The sequence below is a fragment of the Branchiostoma belcheri genome, unplaced genomic scaffold (genome assembly GCF_001625305.1).
Source record: "Branchiostoma belcheri isolate BF01 breed outbred unplaced genomic scaffold, Haploidv18h27 scaffold243, whole genome shotgun sequence".
NCBI lineage: Eukaryota > Metazoa > Chordata > Leptocardii > Amphioxiformes > Branchiostomatidae > Branchiostoma > Branchiostoma belcheri.
Genome location: NW_017803847.1, coordinates 236,308 through 248,162, shown reverse-complemented (window position 1 = coordinate 248,162; position 11,855 = coordinate 236,308). Strand labels below are relative to the sequence as shown.

The following is an 11,855-nucleotide window of genomic DNA, read 5'->3' as shown; positions in this document are numbered from 1 at the left end:
GATAGATATGTCGAGTGAAAACACTAGTACTACTGCAGCCAGATTTTGAACGTGCATATTATATGGCATGTCTGACATCGCGCTGAACATGTTAACACTGTTCGCTGCAGCCTGTGTGTGTGTGTGTGCGCGTGTGTCACATTGTGTGTGTGTGTGTGTGTGTGTGTGTGTGAGTGTGTGTGTGTGTGTGTGTGTGTGTGTGTGTGTGTGTGTGTGTGTGTGTGTGTGTGTGTAAAGATATGCTGGCGTTAGAAGCATCGATAATGTGTAGGGCCGCCACGTGTCGGCAAAATGGGCGTGTACTCAATGGCATGTCCACACCATTGTAAGGCAGTCAACTGTTGAAATACAGCAAGTCTTTACTCACCTGTCAACATTTAAAACATCTTAGGTTTTCTTAAAATTTGAATGCGCGAAACGAATCTTACCACTATTTTGATTTTAGATTTGTAAAGACGCCACTATTTTGATTACCTAAGGCCATGTTGATTTGATTATATGGATGACATCCGCGCGCGCATTAATTTTCGGCCGTTTCCAACAACAACAAAAAAAAGTTTCCAACCACACTGTAAATTGTACAAAACAGTTGCAAAATGAGCAAATATATACCGAAAGTTGCAAAAAAAAAATTTTTGAAAACGATTCCAACGTCGTAGAATGCCAAAATCAAACAAAAAACTAAAATGCAAAGAAATGAATTTAAAGAGTAGATTATTCGCCATACCATACTCTGTCATTTGTGATACATACTGTGTCATTTGTTCGACCTTCATAACAACGTAGATTTCATATGATCATGAAAGCAACTTTTTTTTTGGCAAAACTTTTTTTTTTATTCGCGCGCTCGCATCAGTTTTGGGGTTCCCAGAGGATGTCATCCATATAATCAAATCAACATGGCCTAACGAACTTCAAATCAATCCACATGCTGCTTCATGCATAGAAACGTCCGTATGTTAAATATAGGAATAGCGTACGCCCTAAATCATATCATCTTATTCTTTATAGACATGGATATTGGAATATTGGGGGGGCTGAAAGTGCCCGCGCCAAATTTGATGTGAAATATCGTCCGAACGGGTTGTGTTAGGGCCACCAAACATGGTGACTTTTCTTAAAATAGTGTTGCCAACAATTTCATAGTGCTCAGTGAGATAAAATTAATAATTATTTGTGTTGCCATGGCAATGGGTTTCTGACAGGCATTTTTGCAAAAAATCTGTAATTTTGACATAAACAATGAAATTTTCAGGCTTTTATGTTAATCTATTTACAAGGCTTTCTAATATTAATAACATCTTATATACCTTCATGTTATTTCTATCAATAATTATGCACAAATTATGCTAATTTGAATACGCCATTGGCCAAAATCTTATATAACTTCATGTTATTTCTATCAAAAATTATGCACAAATTATACTAATTTGATGACGCCATTGGCCAAAATCTAAGATAGTGGACCATATTATTAGATCAGGTGAATTCCGGCTATTTTCCTCAATTTCATCCCAACTTCGATTATTTTTTACAGAAATGGTTAATTTGAACCTCTTTAGTCTATTTCCATTGTAGTTTTAGGCTTTATCTTGAAAATCCAATATTGACTATTCAAGATGGCGGACAGTTTGAATATGCATGACTTAATTTTATGACGTCACTGGTGTTGCTATAGGCAACATATGATTAAGTAAATCTAATCACTTAAATTATTATTTTTTAAAATTATATTCCAACATGAAATCACAAAACGTGGTGACGGCACACTCAATTTTTTTCAACTTATATCAATGTCGCCACCAACACAGGGGACAATACAATAGTCATTTTCACCTGAGCGAGGTAAGGGAAGTCGTGTAAAGTGCCTTTCCCAAGGGCACAAAATCGGTGGTATGTCAGGACTCGAACCCGGGACCTCTTGGTTCCGAGCCGAGCACTCACACGACCCCACCCACACAAATTATTTACATACTAGTACTTAGTTCAAACAGCGCTCTACTAGTATCTAGCGACATTCTTGGAGCAGAAATGCTGGGAAATGTGACGGAAAACGGCTAGGTTCCTGGGATAATTTTTGTGTACCACACAGAAAAAAAAGCAACTCATCTTGGGGCTTGTTTCTGCACTGTCGTATTTCATATGCACAACGTATGAAATACTGATACACATGTGTTATTTTGAGGCGGTATGTGTCAATATCATAAAGATTGCCTTATTCAGAATATTCCAGTTTTGTCACCTTAAAATTGCACAAGTGACGGATGTTTTCTCTCATAGCTTTTCCGTCATGGGGACCGCTCTCCGACCTATACCTTCCCGACTGATGCCCACCAGGAGGACGCCTGGGAACAGGGCTTCGGATTTCTCTCATCGGTAAGTCTGGTTACTGTCTTTTTTCTCATCTCTGCACAATAGACCTGTTTAGAGATAGATGTGTTGCAGACTATTAGGCCACACCAAGTAAATTTTATCGATGACGTCCGCGCGCGCATTGATTTTGACCTGTTCCTAGAAAAAAAACACAAGAAATTCCGATTCCTGTAACTATGACCAAAGAGTCACGACAGTGCCACAAATCGTCAGATTGACGTGAAACCCGTAACGCGAAAACAGGACAGGACGACAACTGCTGTTCCACCTGATTTATTGCTGTTTTGATGATAAATAAAACGACTTCTTGCTTGTTAAACCGTGTCACCTTATTCAATTTGTGCCCTAACATTTGTCGTCTCTTGGTATTTTTCAGATCTAGGCCTCTTGTTTTTTAGGGCCCTTCTTGTTTTTTTTTTCGCCCTCTCGCATTAGATTTAGGGTCTCCAAAGGACGTCATACATAAAATTTACTTGGTGTGGCCTTACTACTACATACTAAGACAAACTTCATCCTATCTGGTACACAGAACGATACTTTGAGTCACTTTCCATATATTGTCGTCATGTCCAACCCCCATATCTGCATATATAGGTCAATTTCTTTCTACTTCATGTCAAAAGCGATTCCAAATCATCCTTGCCTGTATTGTAACTCATATATTGTTATCGTTAACAGTTTGTACTAATATTTGTTTGACAGTAGTTTTGGAGTGTTGTTGTCTTACTGCCATACACTGTACCATGCACGATTTTTAATGAAAAAAAGGTTAATTCTTTCATTCATTCATTCATCCATCTATCCATCCACCCATTCATCCATTTATCCATTCATTCATTTATTTATTCAAACGACAGCCGCCATTTTGAATCTGGGGGAGGCTGAATACGATATACTCCCTATTGTATTACAGTATAGGTATATATGCATCGGTAGTACATTTCGCCCCTCTAAGGCAAAAAAAACAGTACTGCGGAACAAATGTTCCTGTTGGCATGTGTTTATAATATCCTTGGGGACATTTGGCCTTGATATTTGCCAAATTTCTATTCATTTGTTTCTGGTGTTGTTTCAATGACATTTAGCGTTAAGCTTTCTAATATTTACTTCAGCTATACTTTGAAGCTCGTTGAGCTGTTAAGATAGGGTCCAAAATCGTTTGCGAAATCTCGTTGGGAGAGACCTGCACGCCACCTTACAACCGCTTTCACACCGGGGCGATGTTGCAAGCCTGGCGTTACTATATCGATATTTCCACGGCAGATGCTCTGCTGAACTTTACTCCCTTGTACCCCCACTCAGAACATTCTCTGCAAGAACACGCTTAGCCACCTGAACAGCAGAAAATCATCCTTTCCTCCTCAATAGTCCATCAGTCAAGAGAAAATTCCATGCTGACAGTTTCTTCCCCAGAACCACTTCACTGTGGAACAAGCTTCCCCGTGAATGTTTCACTGCTAATTACAACCTCCAACGGTTTAAATCAAGGGTGAACAAATATCTGACCACGCAGTCATCACTGTAACCCAAAACATGTAAGTGGCTCTCACGAGCCTTGTTTTGAGGTGAATCTGAAGTAAATAAAAAAAAAGCTGTTGAACCGTGTTGAACCCCCCGCAAAAACGTACGATCTCGGTCCGGGAGATTCATAATGGACAGCGGAATTGGAAAGGGCTCTATTGTTGTCCAAAAAAGGTTTATGTTTATGATACAAGAAGTAAACATACTGTCCTTTTAACATACAGAGTCCGATTGTAGAATAAAGTACCCATGTCTCTGAGCTAGGAGCATTTATGGGGCATTACGTAACATTTTTGCACCAAAAAAATAAAAATCTTACATTTCTGGTTGGTACTAAAATACTCGTAGTCTGTGTTTCCAGCTTTTGAGCACACTCTTAGTGTGTAATATGTTTGCCCCTCCACTTTCTGAATGACACTTAGGCCATGTTGATTTGATTATATGGATGACATCCTCCGGGAGCCCCAAAACTGATGCGCGCGTGCGAATAAAAAAAAAGTTTTGCAAAAAAAAAAGTTATTTTCATTATGAAATCTACGTGGTCATGAGGGTTGAGCAAATGGCACAGAGTATGGTTTGGTGAATAATCTAGTCTTCAAGTTCATTTCTTTACAATTTCGTCTTTTTTCGTTTGATTTTGGTATTCTACGACATTGGTATAGTTTTTATTAATTTTTTTTATAACTTATGGTATTTTTTTGCTCATTTTGCAACTGTTTTGTACGATTTACAGTATGGTTGAAAACTTTTTTTTTGGAAACGGCCGAAAATTCATGCGCACGTGGATGTCATCCATATAATCAAATCAACATGGCCTTATTTGCAATGATGTTTGGTTTGATAGGTTTGATTCAACGTGATTTGTGAAGAAATGACCAGAAAATTGACTTTTTGTATATCGTTAAATTAATATGCATTGTTATTCCTGTATAATTACAGATCGGCATTGATCAACACCATAACCTCGGCGAGTTTTTCCGGAAGCGTTACGGGAAGGAGGGTTTCGGAGTGCTGAGTGAGGAGTTCAGGAGAGACGAGGTACGAACCAGGGTTTCTGTTTGTTTATTTGTTTTTTATTTCAACATTTATCACATGATATGGTGAGGGCACACTCGAGTTTATTAAACTTATTTATATGCCACCACCAACACAGAAGACAAATGTATGAACGGACAATAGACATATTCATTTTCACCTACGTCGATGAAGGTTAGACATCCAAGTAAAACGATACGCCAAAAACAGTTACTCAAGCAAATGGTTTTGGAGTTTCCAAAATCATATCCAGTTGCTTGAGTAACTGCTTTTTGGCGTATCATTTTCACCTAAGTTAAGGGCATTTTCCAAGGGCACACGATCGGTAGAATGCCAGAATTGGGACTGTTGTGAATTATATATTAGTAGTATATAACACAAGATGTATATGTGTGTGTACTGCAGGTAAACAGACTGTCAACTTTATGTTTGAGACAAGGAATTTGAGAGAAGAGCCATCAACATGTATTTGGCCATTTTAATTTTATTTTATGTATGACATCCGCACGCGCATTCCGCACGAGTTTTCGTCTATTTCCAAAAAATAAAAACGTTTTCCATGGCCACCATTCTCTAAATCGTAGAGTCAATTCCGCGTCACCGTGTGTTTTTTTTTCTCCATGTTTCTAATACGTTTGAATTATTTAGAAGGAAACAATACCCCAGTAAAAAAAGTTCTAAATGTTTCAAAAATTTGAAAATGAAAATTTGAATATATTTGAATTCATTTATATATTTCTGAAACATTTTGAAAGTGACTGTACAAAGATCTCTTTATTTAGAATAAATTTGAACTACCCATATGTTTCTTTCACTATTCGAAATATTTAGAAATGTTTCAAACAAATAACCAAATGGTAGATGTGGGTAATTGCCCCCATAAAAGTAGGTGCTAATCCTACTCTTCTGTATTCTTCTGTATATTTTTAGATTTCACTGGTGGACACTGGTGGCTCTTTTGTTGTAAGGCATCAATGCCTGACACCCAGGCAGTCTGCCCTGTACTTCACAGGGATGTGTGAATTACTTCCTTCCCACCCCACTGACCTATTTACAAAATGTTAGAAATAATTCGAAATAATGGTAAAAAATGGTAGAGTGCTGTTAGAAATATTTAGAAACTATTGGAAATGTCATAATCCACATCAGGAATATTTCAAACGTTTTAGAAAACCAGGGAATTATTTAGAATATTGACAAGATGTTCAAAATATTTCCAAATTATGAAATTTCTTAGACAAACAAAGAATTCAAAACATTTCTAAACAATGACAATAACAACCCACACGGTGACACGGAATTGACTCTACAAAGCAGCTACAAAATGAGCAAATATATGCTGTAATTTGCAAAAAAAAAAAAGATATTGGTAAACGATGTCCCGGAATGCCAAAATCAATTCCAAAGGAAACTAAGACAATTTGAAGAAATAAAAAAGAGTCTGTTATTTGCTATACCGTACTCTGTGTGTTTTGCCAGTTAGCCAAGTTCTATGATCAACCTCCTCAACAGTTTACGAATGTGTTTAATATTTTGAAATACATGAAGATTCGGTTGGCGCAGCCGAATTCGCCGAACGCCAGCCGACCCACTCCTAACCATCGTCGGCTGACTCTCGGCTAGCGTTTTGGATATGGATGCTAAATTCGTGAATGTGTTACAGGGGCTTTAGGTAGTATGGGCAGTATGTGGTACTTTAGTAATAAGTTCTAGCTTGTTGTCCCATCGGCACATGTAACGTTACAGCTGTATGTCCGGAGTACCGACACAGACCGGACCCTGATGAGTGTGGAGGCGAACCTGGATAGACTGTACCCCGACCAGCCTGTCCCCGTCCACACCGTCCGGACTGGTCTCGACCCGGTAAGTACATGGCTAGTCTGGTGTCTATCGCGGTTGGGGCGGGTCCTCTACGGGGCTGCATGGAGCTCTTCACCGCCCGACTTAACTAGGCTCCCCGGTAGGTTTTGCATGGCGGGGTTTCAATTAGCCCTATCAAGATGGCTAATTAAGTCCGACCGAGCGGCCATTTGAGCTGAACTACGAGAGACTGGAACCTAGGCTACAGTACATGATACACGATGCCCAAATAAGGTGCAGTGCCCGTTAGAACGGCCACAGTGGTGCAGGGGCACTGATAGAATTAGAGTAGAACAAGAACTGGTGGCAGGGTGAGGATAAGGTGTTTGCACTCACGTGATTATGACGTAAGTATTGCCCACCATGATGGATGGTTAAACCTGTATTATTAACAAGTAAATTTGAAGTTTGAAGTATGCACTGATGACATCAGTTCAAGTCATGCAAATTTATAGTTCTGGCTCTTTCAGATTCCACCAACCATCATGGCGACTATGACGTCACACACAAAGGCCTTATTCCAAAGTCACGGAGTATATCTTTCAAACGTCATCTTTTAACTTTACATGGTCCATGTATATCCTCTAGATTCTATATTTCATAATAGAGAGCTAGATCACGTCAGCAAAACCATGAAGATAAGGTAGAATAACGTTATGAAAAGCTATCTTGACGGACAGTATTGTACCGCTCTCGGGCAGTTAACATTTCGTAACATTCTTAATGTCATGTACCTCCCTTTATGCTAGTCCCTGCATGTAAGGACATGTAGGACAGCTCCCGAATTCCCTCGGTAGCGGGCTCTATGGATACTGTCCCTAACCTAGTACCCCGTCTATCGTGGTTGGCACGGGTTCTAGATCTGGGGGCTGCACGCAGTCACCATGGTAACTGGTGCTGTAGCAGACACCCTGTAGTGTTGGATTACATTATGTAGCAGAACAGGGTTGGAGAGCCTTCTCACCATTCGTTTGACTTTGAGTAAGAATAAGCAGTGCAGCATTTTACTGGGCTAGGCCATGTAAATGTAAACATGCGTTTTTCTTTCCGAATGTTACCTTTCCAGTCCTGTGTGTTTTCCCTTCCCTGCAGCTGTTGCGGGCTTTCTTCCTGAATTGCCCTCGATATAGTGAACTGTTAGAAGAGGAATTACAATCCGAAGAGTTCGTGCAAAAGGAGAAGGAGAACAAGGTAACACATTTCGACTTCAGCTGTGATAGATTGGCTTACAATTGTTGTTGTTGAAAAACAGTGTGTACATGTATGTGTTATATGGGATGCACATGTCTTGGATATACCGTTCATATTAAAAGTATGTATATATCTATGTATATATGTACATGTATGTATGTGTTTATTTATAGTATTTTAGATAGCAATGCCATTTAGGCAATATTATATGTATGTCTGCGAGGTTGATATAATAATAATAAAGAATTATAAAAATGAGACAGCGGTGTGTCAAAGGTGATTTCTTGTACATTTGCTAATTGTGAAACATTTTGCATGGTCGGAGATAGATCGCTGGTCATCTCCAAGAAGATCGTTTGGCTGGCTGAAAAGACAGTATCAAATTGGCCAAACAGAATCCCCCGAGAGTGGCGTGTATAAAGATTCCTGCACAAAAATAAATCCAGATAAAACGCCCACAAATACACCAGAAATAAGCCTAAACCCAAACCTCTGCTTGGTGAGTAGATCACTGTATACTTTGCCGTGATATTAACAGGAGTTTATGGAGTATGTTGTTGAGAAGGCCGGTTGGGGCGAGCCGCATGGAATCATGGACGCTTGGCGCACTCAGGATCCTTTACTCTGTGAGGTCAGTTTGACACCAAAATTCAACAATTTCGATGGTGTATTCTGAAAGGCGATAGTATATGTAGGTTCTTCATTCTAAGTTCATGCCCAAAGGGGGAACTGCAAACAGACATTGCAAAGAACAGTGAGTACAGAATGTATTGAGAAATGGTATAAAAATATATGCCAACATGAAGGTCTACGTTCTACTAATCTAACTTCTATCTCCACTTAAAACTAATAACGTACCTATAGAAGACAAAGAGTGGATATGTAATACAGGCAAGATGAACATAGTAACAACTATCCTATCATCATAGACTATCCAAGTCAGGCTGTTGGCTACTATAATCTGTATTGTGTACTTCTTAAATCTGAAACCAAATCTACCCATTTTCATGGTGTTTTCTGCAAGGCGATAGAAGCTTTCACCGTTTCCTCAATATATTCAAATAGCAAAAAAAATATGAGTAGTGAGTATTATCGCAAATGATATTAGATCTACATATTTGGCGTGCTTTTCTAACTAGTTGGTGTCTTTATTTTTCAGAAAGCACACGACATGAGCTGGCCAGATTGGGTGACGCCGGAAGTGTACGAGCGGCTGACAGAACTGACGGCTTACGCAAGCGAGATCAATTTCAGGGGAGATGAGATGGGTAGACTCATGGCAGGTATGGGCTGTAACACTATGACACTATGACGTAGACAGAGAGAGAGAGAGAGAGAGAAAGGGAGACAGACAGGCAGAGAGAGAGAGAGAGAGACGGAGAGAGAGACAGAGACAGACATGGACAGAGAGCGCTAGACAGAGAGAGGGAGAGACAGAGAGAGATGGAATTTGCTTATTATTTCATCAGGACTGTATTGGTAGTTATTTTATCGCAGACTGTATAAGTAGTTTGCACTGTAGTTAGCGAAACAGGTTTTAAAAAACGAGAATGTAGGGTTTCAGACTTTTGGGTTTCAGAAATACTTTTGAGTTTTCGTAAATCTATTGAATTTTTTTTTTTATTGTTTGACTTACTTTAATCGGAACTAGTTCCTTCTAGCCCCGTCTTGATCTGTCAAGTTCCCTCTATTTCCTATGTCTGGCGCTTTTAGCCTGTGTGCCAGACTTTTCCTAAAGCCTACACAAACCATTTCATTGTCTCCTGGGCCAAGATGTCCCCAAGAAAATTATACTACAACCACCTCAGTTAGACCCTGATCAAGACAAGCTAGCTAATTCTGGACCTAGCGCGTTATGGATCTGACATTCAGTCTAACCATTTGACCCCCTGTCATGTTGCCTGTTAATCTTCCCTCCAACCTCCTGTCTCTGTCAACTTACTCTATCCGCGGACACGAAACACACATACTCACGGCCACTCAAACCAATACTTTCCTACCTGCAAGTAAACATCAACCCGAATCTGTCCTTTTACAGGGCTCCTGGTGAACCATATCGTGTCCAACATGACGACTGCTCAACAGGAGATAAAGGAGAACAAGGAACCCTACCGACTGATCATGTACTCGGCTGTGAGTAGGACTTTCATTTTTGTACCCTTGAAGTTCATTTTGTGTATTTAATCTTGACTTTAACCTATTGCCTAAGATAACACGGTACAAAGGAACAATTTCTTTATTATTGAAAGAAGTACTTATTAATAAACTAGTACTCACGACGAAATTTCTTTACTAGATTTTTTCACCTGGGACTTTGCTGTTAATAGTTGTCTCTTCGTTTTTTCGATGGTTGGGTGTCGGATTCCCTAACATATGAATGAAAACAAAACAGATGCCAGGAGCGAAAGACCGGCCAAATGAAACAAGGAGTGATGCAATTCTTGGCCGCACGTAACCGCTAATAAACTATAACAGATATATCTCTTCTCTGTTAGAAAAAGCTATCTCATGATACAACTGCGCGTCTAAGTCCTGGTTTTAGCATTGGTCCAATGCAAGTCACAAAGGTAGCAGATCATTCGAGTCACACATCGTCACACATCAATATCGCAATCAACCAACTATTTCCATCTTGGTCCCCAACAAACTTTTTTCAAAGCGTTTCATGTTTTCTTTGTATAATCCCACCCATCACTGATTTGTGTGGGTTTCCGATGGGTCTACCTATAAATAGAAATGGCAACGTTTGTCTGCTTGCTTGCTTGCTTGCTTGATCGTCGATTGATTGACCAATTGTAACGTTTTACCAGCACGACATTGACGTATCAGCACTCCTGTCCGCCCTTGACGTCTACAACGGCCTGAGTCCGCCCTACGCTTCCTGTGTCATGGTTGAGCTGTACCGTGACAGTCTGGGGTGAGAGAAACATTTCACAACTCCTATACATTGAAACAAGGATATTGGATACTAGAATATTCCTCAGTCAGTGACTCTTTTGAAAGGTAGAAACACGTACCTCCAATGTACCTCGATGTCCACTGTACATCTTGCTCACGGAGTGACCTAGTCTCGCGAGAACACGATACTAGGTCGAGACTTGTGTGGACCTTCTGACCTCGTGTTCTCGCGAGACTAGGTCACTCCGTGAGCAAGATGTACAGTGGACATCGAAAATTTGGAGGTACGTGTTTCTACCTTTCAAAAGAGTCACTAATTGAGGAATATTCTACTAACTGATAATTCTACGTGACTGATGAACCTCTTCAAGGATATTAAAATTTTCCTATACACCGTGAAGCTAGGTCTTTCCTACCTTGCCTACATGGTAAGAAAATCCCAATATCCCATGCTACCAGTCTGATGGAATTATTTTCAGAATCAAAATAAAAGGTCTTCTATCCATTGTAGCAAGTAACATGTTCATGATCAAAGAAAGCTTTGGACCAGTAATGACGTCACGTTCCAATGAGGTCACGTGTGATTGGGTCAGACCTCCTGAGAAAGGTCAAAGCATTGCTTTTAAAATCAAAATCAAACTTTTCAAGGGGTGGCGTATACTGGAAATAGAGTGAAAGCTCGATCAACTTATTTTTCTTCCTCCAATAACCAACAAATATGAGATTTCAAGCAATAATTCATGTTTTGTCGTCTGACTTGTCCCCCTCCCCTAATCTTCAAGCAGATCATTAATTCCTGTACGTCACCACTGTAACTGGTTCATCCGATAAATAAAGGAAAACCACAGAATTTCTGACCAACTTGTTTTAATTCTTATTTAAGTAGACACAGAGAAGATACCAAGTATATTCATATCCTAGATATAGCCAAACAACGTTTTGAAGGAGTGCAAGTACACCGAAAATAAAAAGATACA

General features: G+C 39.6%; 1 pseudogene; it reads left to right on the top strand.

Annotated features, from left to right (window-relative positions):
* LOC109471249 overlaps window positions 1-11,855 on the top strand; it is a 15,283-nt pseudogene that overhangs the window by 53 nt on the left and 3,375 nt on the right.